The sequence below is a fragment of the Bidens hawaiensis genome, unplaced genomic scaffold, assembly GCF_021521415.1.
Source record: "Bidens hawaiensis isolate Kalapana, Puna unplaced genomic scaffold, B.hawaiensis_p1.1 tig00012613_1, whole genome shotgun sequence".
Classification (NCBI taxonomy): Eukaryota; Viridiplantae; Streptophyta; class Magnoliopsida; order Asterales; family Asteraceae; genus Bidens; species Bidens hawaiensis.
Window position 1 is genome coordinate 409,806 of NW_027492037.1, and position 11,121 is coordinate 420,926.

Sequence of the window (11,121 nt, forward strand, 5' to 3'; positions counted from 1 at the left end):
GTGCACGTCTTGTACGTAAAAGGTCATCAGACTATATATATATATATATATATATATATATATATATATATATATATATATATATATATAAAAGGGTTTAAATAAGAATAAAGAGTTTTCTATGAATAGTAAGAACCAATATATCTTTGACATTTGGCATTAAAACTTATGGTAAAAAAATAATTCTAGGAAACTATGTCGGTTTTTGGTAATATTAAATCTCAACCCTTGGATCCCCTAATCTAATGGCCCATAATTATTCTTACCATTCCTTGGAAATATTGTCTTTTTACAATAACCTATCCCTATATATATATATATAGGGGATCCAAGGGTTGAGATTTAAAATTACAAAAAACCGACATAGTTTCCTAGAATTACTCTTTCACCGTTATAACCGACATAGTTTCCTAGAATTATTCTTTTACCATAAGTTTTAATGCCAAATGTCAAAGATATATTGATTCTTACCATTCCTAGAAAACTCTTTATTCTTATTTGAACCATTTTCTATATATATATATATATATATATATATATATATACATATATATATATATATCGTTTCTTATTTTAAAAAATCTACTCTATGTGCACATGTATAGGTTGCGTGTAAGTATATTATCGATCCAATTTGAAACCCAATTTGAAACAAAGGATTGTTTTGGCTAGACTAGAAAAGTAAATTGTCAATTTCAATAAAACAGTCTAACTAGTCAACTTAAAATCTTGTTGAAAAAACATGAAAACAAATCAATAACAATTTGGATGGTTTTGTGTGTTTAAACTTTAAACCGGAATGCCAACAAAAAATCATGTGATTTAGGGGTAGACTTGTATTTATTAGTTTTATTATTTATGATAAACCGAACTAAATGCTACTGGTTATAGTGTTTGACAATATAATAGTTTTTCACTAATCATCTTATACATTTAGTAATAAATCTATATGTCTTCATACCATTTTTCTCATCAAAGTGACGAGGGTTTCAATCCTTCATTGTACATGTTAAATACTATTAGTTTATAGGATATATTAGGTGATGATATAAAAAGTTAAATATATATAGATATAGGTAGGTAGTTTTGGTTAATGGTGTATCAATAATAAATGAGTTATTTTTCAAAAAAAATAATAAATGAGTTAACAATACGGTATGATATAATACAATATTTTTTTTTTGAAGAATTTAAATATTAGTCATTTAAAATATTTACAAGTAGTAATATAGTCATAATAATCAGTATAAAATTTAATGTTTTTAAAACATAAATGCGTAGCAATAATACACCAATATTAGAATCTATAAACAGTAGAAACTCGATAAATTAATACTCAATTATTTAATAAACTCTATAAGATAATATTTTTTGCCGGTCCCGACTCGGGGATAGGGTGCTAAATTAATAATTCGTTAAAATTATAAGATAATACATTTTTGATAATTTCTTTAGACCCCATATAAAATATAAATTAATAATTCCTTATATATAGCATATTTCATGAATGATTTATGAAGGTTTCTTGAAAAATGACTCAATTGTCTTTTGTTTTTTGTTGAAATCAGTTTTCCCTTGAATCTCGTCTCTAATTTTCCTTAGCATGGTAAGAACTTCTGGTGTTGTTTTCTCATAGTTCAACAATAAATTGTTCAATGTGATTGCCGCTTTAATAGCTTCGTTTCGCGAAGGGGGCTCCATTGTAGAACTTTCATCATCTTCTTCATCGATATCATCTTTATTAATTCCAATAACGCTTTTAATAATTTCTTCATCAGTCAACAACTGTGCAACTACATTTTCTTTTGGGTGAGTCAGAACATTCTACTATAAATTAATAAAATATTAATTAATATATAAATTAATAATTATTAGTTTATCGATTAATTAATAACTCTTTTAATTAATAAATTTTGGTGGTCCCAAGTGTATTATTTTATAGAGTTTCTACTGTAAGCTTTTGTTTTTCTAAGAATGTTAGGATCCGAAATAAGCCTTTGACTCACCAATTATCAATTTATCATTACTCAAACTCAAACCTTGTGAAATGTTTTGACCGTCTCAGTTATTTTAGCTTCAGGGTATCAAACTCGAGTCTTCTAAAGAAAACCACCAAGAAAGAAAAATCCTAATAAGAGGCCGATGTCAGAATCTATTAAATTTGTTGCATATCCATCACTTGTGGTTTAGTGGTAGAAAGACTTGGATTCTCTAATAGAGACCCAAGTTCTATCCCTACTTGTGTTACTTTGAATGAATATTTGGTAATGAAAGATTTGAGGGGTCTTGTGAGATGGTTAATTTGGATCCCGAGCCTATCCGGGTTCTCGCTCCATCATGTGTTACACCAGAGAGTTATGCGCTTATGGTGACAAAATGACAATGACTGTCAAGTGACAGCCGACGATGTGGTTTCCCGAAGAAAAGCCCAAGTCAAATCATGAAAGCCGGCATGAACTTAGTTAAAACAATATAGGCTAGCTAGAGTAAGCTAACAGAGCTCTTTTAAGCTAAAGATTACGGCAACCTAAACACAAAAAAAAAAAAAGGAGGTTGTCATTCTCAAAAATTAAACTTGTTACATAAAATCTTAAAAAGTACAAATGAACAATATCTTACCTTAATTTAGTAAACATTCAAACATCAAACCAATCAACACCTATCAATCTCTCAATATAAATACATCCCACTACACTCGCATTCTCCACACCCCACACGACCACAACACAACCATAATGTCAACCACCACTCCACCACTCCACACCGTCCACCTCCTCCGCCGCACCACCGTCAACCGCATCTTCGCCGGAATATACTCTCTAGCCATCTTAACCCTCATCCACCACCACCTCCACCACCCCACCACCACCACACTGATCACCACCCTCTTCTTAACCGCTGACGTCATCCTAGCCTTCATGTGGGCCGCCACCACCTCATTCCGACTATACCCAACTCGCCGGAAAGTCTTCCCGGAGAATCTTGAGACAGACAAAGAAGATTTTCCGGCGGTGGATATATTCATCTGCACGGCGGATCCGTACAAAGAGCCGCCGATGAACGTGGTGAACACGGCGGTGTCGTTGATGGCGTATGAGTACCCGCAGGAGAAGGTGTCGGTGTATGTTTCCGACGATGGTGGGTCCCAGCTGACGCTTTTTGCGTTTGTGGAGGCTGCCAAGTTTGCGAAGATTTGGTTGCCGTTTTGTAGGGATAATAATATTGTGGATAGATGCCCCGAGGCTTATTTCCGCTTAAACGACACTACATTTTCCGGCTCTGCTCATATTAAGGTACAAAAACACGCTCAAGTAGTTGTAGTTTCACATTGTTGAAAGTTATTATATATTCTTATCATTATTAAAAATGGTTTTAGTAATATTATCATGGATAAGGTTATAATAGGAATTATAGTTTTTGTAGAAATGATAGGAAGTAATGTTGTCATTGATTTTAAACATGAAGGGTTGAGATTAGTTTAAGTGGAAATTATGTGTGAAAATAAGGGGAATGACATAAAAGGAATAACACATTTGTTGACTTTCTCTCTCCGCATGCAATGCACATGCCAAATTCCCTCATCATTTTAAAACGTCCATAACTTTTTTTACGAAATTTTTATTGAAAAACAAATTCACCATAATAACGAATGTCTTTTTATCTTTTATATGAGTACCATATTGTTTTATAAAAATTTAAAAAAAAATTAGTCGGTTTTTTACGTATTGTGTTTTACCAAAATTCTGCTTTACAAAATTGTGTTATACAATTGTATTTATCATTGTGTTTTTTTTCTCATAGTGTTTTTTTACATTGTGCCATACAATTGTGTTTTTATCATTGTGTTTTTTTTTCATAGTGTTTTTTCCATTGTGTTTTTTATATTGTGGTTTTTAAATTGTGTTTTTAATAGTGTTTTCCATTGTGTTTTTTTCGGCGTCCATTTTCCGGTGACTTTTTTCTGGCAACTTTTCGGTGAATTTTTCGGCGAAATTTCTCGGGGATTGTTTTCCGGTGACTTTCCGACGAATTTTCCGGTGAAATTTTCCGGCGAAATTTCCATAGACTTTTCCGGCAAGGTGGTGGCGGTGGGCGGTGGTGGTTGTAGGAGATGAGTGAAGATGTAAGTGGGTTTTTGAAATTAATTTAAGTGGGTTTTGATATTAAAGTAAGTGGGTTTTGATATTAAAGTGTTAAGACTAAAATACCATCCTTCCTAACCTTCTTAGGAAAACCAAACTTCTTATTTGAACCTAACCCATATTATCATATTAAGAAGAATTGGATAACTAGATTTCACTATTGTTAAAGCTAAGACTGAGTTTAGTGGGCTCGTTACGCCCCCCCCCCCCCCTACTAAGCCAACACCACACTCCTCTTTGTTTTGAGTTGGTTTGTTGTGTACACAATTGTAGTTGCGGAGCTTGTCCAATCAAATCTTTATAATTTATATTTATACTAGTATAATAACCCGTGTTACACACAGGTGGAAAACATATCAAGAAACAATATAAAATGTAAAAAACATATTCAATCAACACAAATATTTGACATAAGTTTTTTACCAGCAGATGTTATAAAAGATGTTAAACTATGTTTATAACATAAAAAGAAAATACTTTATAAATAAATAATTCAGTAAATATAATTCTAACAATAATTAATATCATAATTACATTAATAAGTTACAAAAATATAAAAGTCAATATCATTGATTAACATCTTATTGTGAATATGTGGAAAATAAATTTATGAAAGGTTGATGACATGAAAGCCTATGTGGACAACTTAGGTGAAGGACATGTGGACAAAATTGTGTTGTTTTAATATATTAGTTAGATTAAAAAATTTGAAAAAAATAATTATAATTGTGTAATGATTGAAGAGGGTTTTGAGGCTTTTTAGTTTTTATCATGACACTTTTTTTTTTGCAAAACTCATTATTACTGACTGGGATTGAGATTATTTTTATTATAAAAAACAAGAGGGCTCTGACTCGGCTAGTTTTTACTTTGAAGAGCTTGAGTTTGAGTTGGCTAGTGAGTAGTATTTCAAGCTCCGGCTCAGTCTGTTTATTATTTTTTTGGTTTTTTGGTTTTACAATAATTTGTATATATATATATATATATATTTACAGTAATAATTGTTATATATAATTTATCTTAGACTATTTTTATCATAATTTTATACATAAGTATAGTTATTGTATATAAATATATTACATTATTATATACAAGTTACATAAACAAAAAACTCATTTAGACTCGTAAGCTGGCTCGAGCTCCATATGTGAAGCTCGGCTCGATTCTACTTTTTAACAAGAGGCTCGTTACATTTATAATTGCAACAATTGTTAAATTTTTTATAATCGTTTGATGCAATAAATGGAAGTTGTAAAACTTGGTTATAAATTTTCTTTCAAATATCTCTATCTATGCTATTTTGCTATATTTAAAAAGAAATAACCTACCAAGTGGTAATATAGTTTTATATCAGTTTCATTTACACTATTTGATTTTAGCATTTATAAAATATTCATAACAGTATAAAGAATAATAAAATTTGAGTGGTTTTAAATTTTTAAAGCTAGAAAAAAGTTTAAGCTGCTTCACTAGAATAATGTGGAATCTTGATCACAAGTATTTATTTAATATAATTACATTACAAACTTTAGCCAATGGCTGTAATGTGGAGCAGGAATTCCATTATAATACAAGATAGGAAATTAAGAATCCATAAACTACATTAGCTAGTATTTATTATTATTATTATGTAGTTTATATAATTTTTATTATAATTTATAAGTAAAAAACAACACATAGGACAGCGGGGCTCTCCAAATTTGTGGAGTGCGGTAACCTACACACAAGTTAGCTGTCGTTCTAAAATAATAATAATAAAATAAAATAAAATTATACTTATAGCTTGCTCTAAATTATTTGTTATGTCTATAAAAGAGTAAAATGTAAGTTCGTTAATGAAATTGACAGTTACCTACCTGAGTTAACTCACTCAGGCGATTAACCCACTCCCACCAACCGACAAAGTTAACCAACTTGAACGGACCACCAATTAAACAAAAGAACCAAAACGTGCAGCCCTCACGTGCCATTCTCAGTCAACTTAAATTATGTGACCCAACGAATCAACTCACCATTTTGGCAAGATGACAAAAATGTTTATCTAAAAAATAAATGTTTCTAAATCTAATCTCAACATATCGTTCATTTTTAATCTCAACTAGACAAGTAGGCATTATAATAATACATATAAAAAGTGGAGCGTTTGAAATCGTGGCCGCCACACATTTACATATTATAACCTGAAGTTTCAACAATTACACGATTAACTGTCAAACTTTTTGATAAGGTAACTCTTAAGTGCTATTAAGTCGCACAAACAACTCCACAAGTTTTTAATATGATAACTCAAGTTTTTAATATAGTACTAAAGCTATATCGGCTGATGTTTCACCACATCGCGTGGGCTTTTTTCACTCTGCTTAATATGCACGCCCCCCATTGTGGGAGACAAAGACAAGCAACTAGTATAAGTCATAAGGGTATATCTTAAATTAAAAGTGAGCTAGGGTCCTTGCCACTTTCTTCCTTTTGCAAAAGTGCCTTCTGTCACACCCCTCGGCCGAAGGCGGAAACGCTGGGGGCGTGCGTAGATTGAAATCATGCATATGGTATTGAATGTAAAAACTCTTATTGAGATAAACCAACAAATTATTCAAACCAAATATAATCCAAATAGAAAACATGACATAGCAATTTATTCATTAAACTTCTAAGTTTAACTCATCCCCTACATGAAACTTCAAGAATCTCCATAACTTAATTCCATCACCTGAAAAACATGCGAGAGTGTCAACTAAAATAGTTGGTGAGAACATAAGTTTTTAAAAAAAATAAGTTTTATGTTGAAAACACTTCATATGTGTTAAGTTACTTTGTATACTTTTGTGATTACAACCAAACCTTTGACACGTTTAGCGAGTCGTCTAATCCACGATTAGACTATTATGTTTAATGTTTAACGATCGTCGGATTCTGAACACACAGGTCTCTACCCGAGGCTTGCGTGGGCGGGTCGGGCCAATAGATTTATCATCATACTACCACTGGCTTAACAAGTTAATGGTTGTCAATACGATTAAGTATACACTTGTAATGATCACACATAACGAATATTATGAAATAAATCTTGAATCAAATAGCATTTATAAAACATAGAATAAATAAGTTGCATGTTTTCACCTTGAAGTATAAAGCATTTAAAAGCATGTAAAAGGGGCTATGAACTCACCTTGCTTGACGGACGAACACGAACACGAGCAAGAGTTTATTGAATTGGTAACGGGATGCGCTAGATTAAGTTTGATTTTTAAATTAGTTAGAGTGTCGCATACTAGAATGTTCTAAACCAAGAGCATGACCTCCAGCAAGTTGATTCTCAGGTAAAAGTCACAGGTCCAAAGGGATTATTTACGCCACTCTTGCCTTCGACAGAACCGTTTGCTTGTCAGATACATACATCCCAGTTTATACTCTATTTGTATACTAACTCAAAATGTTTTAGAATGGTTTTGATAAATAATAAAGTACGAGGTTAAAAGTGTAATATCATATAGTTAGGTGTTTATTGACATTTAAGAAAGTATAGGATTTAAAGTGTAAATATTATAGTTTAGGATGTTTATCGACATTTATGAAAGTATAGGGTTTAAAGTGTAAATATTATAATTTAGGATATTTATTGGCATTTATTAAAGTATAAGGACCAATTATGTAAATATTTACTTTATGAGTTTTTGAAGATAATAAGAATATTCATAGTTGTTGATGAAAAAATTATACTTTGATCCAAGATTTTAAGAAAATAATTATGATTTCTTGGAATAACATGATTATCATAATCTTTTAGAGCAAAAAGTAAGGGTTTTATTAACAATTTATGATTATCATGGTGAGGGTATATGAACAACTATGAAGATTCAAAATAAAGCTCAAAAACATAAGAACAAACTAAAAGAAATTCAAAAGAACAAGATCAAAATCAAAGATATATGAAGAACAACCAAGAAAACATGTAAAACTTACTTGATTATGCTAAGAGAGAAAAGAGAGAATGAGATTTGGTGTGAAAAATAATAAGGATGAGAAGTTCTATTTATAATAGAGAGTAGGAGGTTTGAATATAATTGTGATAGAGATAAAACATGTTTAACACTTAAGAGATCACCTTAAAGATAATGATAATAATAATAATATATACAATAATAATAAATAAAAAAAATAAGTGTGTATGTGCACTAAAAGTGCACGTCACTTTAGTTAATTAATTTTTTTTTTCAAATTAAATAAATTAGATAATGTAAAACTTGAGGAACAAGGTTAAGATAGAAGGTTCTCCAATGTTTTTTTTAAACCACATGATTAATTTAAATACTTAGGATAAAATTAATAATAACAAAATATTTTGTTACATGTTATAAAATATTAATCTAGGCATTCCGGTTCACCGTGTCATACTAACGATTAAGCACGATTATGAAAAAATGAGCATAGGGTCATATAATTACGCATATAAAGATAGTGTTATTCAATAAACGGCACATAATTCAACACTAAGCGACGATGAAATTAATACGAGAACTTTATTAAATACGAGCACAAAAGACTAACGTTTTTGTAAGAAAAATCCATAAATGCTACACCTTCATACTTTAAAACATAGTATTCATGCCCCAAAAACTGTTGACCTTTGACTGGATGTTTAATCTGATCATTTTTTTCCTTACATTTTTCAAACTTAATTGTGTAGATAATTAATATCTTGAAATTTGTTTTATGTTTTTCTGGAAAAAACTAGGCAACGTATGAGAAAATGAAAATGAAGGTTGAGAGTGTAGTCGATAGAGGAAGCATAGACGCGGAGTATATTGCAAATGAAGATTAACGCAAAGTTTTTGACAAATGGGACGAAGGGTTTACCCGTCATCATCATCCCACAGTTATTCAGGTTGTCTTTTGAGTACTTTATTATTTATTCACTAGAACTTAATGTAAAATTTTCTATATGAAATTAATTTAGCTTATTGAAGCAGGTTCTGTTAGAAAGTGGACAAGAGAAAGACATAAAAGGACATCCTATGCCCAATCTTATATATGTTACAAGAGAAAAAAATAAGAACCACCCACACAATTTTAAGGCTGGTGCCCTTAACACACTGGTAAGCATGTCCAAGTTTGACTGTTCGACCAATCTTTTTTATTTAGCTAAACTTTTTTTTAATTGAAATTTGTTGTTTTGTAGCTTCGGGTATCGGCTGTAATGACAAATGCGCCTATAGTCCTAACGCAGGACTGTGACATGTACTCAAACGATCCAAAAACACTTCAGAGGATGTTATGCTTTTATGCAGATGAATCGATCCGTCATAATTTAGGGTACATTCAGTTCCCTCAACGATTTCATGGAATAAATAGGGCCGATATCTATGCTAGTGAATATAAACGTCTCTATGTGATCAATCCAGGGGGGATGGATGGGCTTAAAGGTCCGTGTTATGTTGGGAGTGGTTGCTTTTTTGTTCGTCGAGCCTTCTTTGGCGGACCATCATTGCCTGAAATGCCCGAGGCTTGTCACCTCTGGCCTGATCATGTAGTTGAAAAGCCCATCAGAAACAATAAAGTACTAGATTTGGCCCATGAAGTTGCAGGCTCAAATTATGCAAAAACAATTCAACTTGGGGCTCAAAGGTACGCCCAATCGGGCCCATAAATATTATTGCTTAATGTTGTTATCCCATGAAGTATTTAATTTTAATATTTCTATTGTTTCAGATGGGCTTTAGATATGGGTCTTTATCTGAGGATTTTAATACAGGCCTTCAACAACACTGCTCGGGATGGGAGTCGATATTCTTCCATCCAAGAAGGCCTGCTTTTTTGGGTGACCTACCAATCACTTTATACGATGCACTAAGCCAAAACCGAAGGTGGTGCATTGGTTTACTAGAGGTTGTATTTTCAAAGCACAACCCGTTAACATATGGAAGCCGCTTCATGGGCCCTCTAATGGGCCTTGCTTATGCCCACAATGCATTTTGGCCCATTTGGTCGATTCCAATCATCATATACTCTTTTGTCCCTCAGCTCGCTCTTCTCAATCGTGTTTCTGTCTTCCCCGAGGTACGCAATATGCATATACCTAAAGTAATATTTTTTAATTTGCAAAGGCTGGAAAGCCCTAATTATATTTTTTGTGATGGTTGAAACGCAGGTCACGAGTAGTTGGTTTATGTTGTATGTTTTCCTATTTTTTGGTGCCAATGTACAAGATTGCCTTGATTTCGTGTTGGCCCAAGGTACATTCCAACAATGGTGGAATGATCAACGGATTTGGTATATACGCGGTCTCTCATCATATGTATTCGGGTCTATAGAATTCTTCATTAAACGCTTAGGAATCTCATCAAAGGGGTTTCATGTGACAAGCAAAGTGGTTGATAATGAACAAAGTAAAAGATATAACAATGGGGTTTTCGAGTTCGGTGTACCGTCACCAATGTTCGTGCCTTTAGCGACGGTTGTGATCGTTAATTTGGTCGCATTTGTCTTTGGGGTTATGCAAGTTATAAGAGGGGGAAATATGAATGGGCTTTTTGGGCAAATGTTTTTGTCTTGTTTTGGGTTAGTGAACTCTTGGCCCATTTATGAAGCCATGTTTTGGAGGACTGAAGGGAAAATGCCTAGGGTTATAAGTGTAATTTCCATGTTGATAGGTTTCACTCTTTGTATGCTTGCTATACTTGTACCAAATGTATAACACGCATTACCTACTTGTACTTTGAAAGTTCTTACACATTTATACATTTGAACGTCGTCCTGCTCCTCAAAGGTGTGCTGGGCCAAGTGTGGGTAGATGGCTACATGGTACCATGGTGTATTTTAGTCAGGCCAGTCCAATCAATTTGTGGGCCTAAAGCGAAGAAAAAAATTGGGATGCCTTTATCGTAATTTATTTTAATATCTTTTAATTTATTTTCAAGTGAAATCATTATAGACTTTAATGGTTCGAGATGTTTTTCCAAGTGCAATCTACGTGAGAGTG

General features: G+C 32.4%; 1 pseudogene across 1 annotated transcript; it reads left to right on the forward strand.

Moving 5' to 3' along the window:
- The first annotated feature begins 2,735 nt into the window (after nt 1–2,735).
- Nucleotides 2,736–10,872, forward strand: LOC143541572 (cellulose synthase-like protein G3; annotated as a pseudogene). Its single transcript, XR_013136775.1, has 6 exons — nt 2,736–3,293; nt 8,878–9,027; nt 9,113–9,238; nt 9,322–9,767; nt 9,852–10,199; nt 10,291–10,872. The product of XR_013136775.1 is annotated as a cellulose synthase-like protein G3 (transcript).
- The last annotated feature ends 249 nt before the right edge of the window (nt 10,873–11,121 follow it).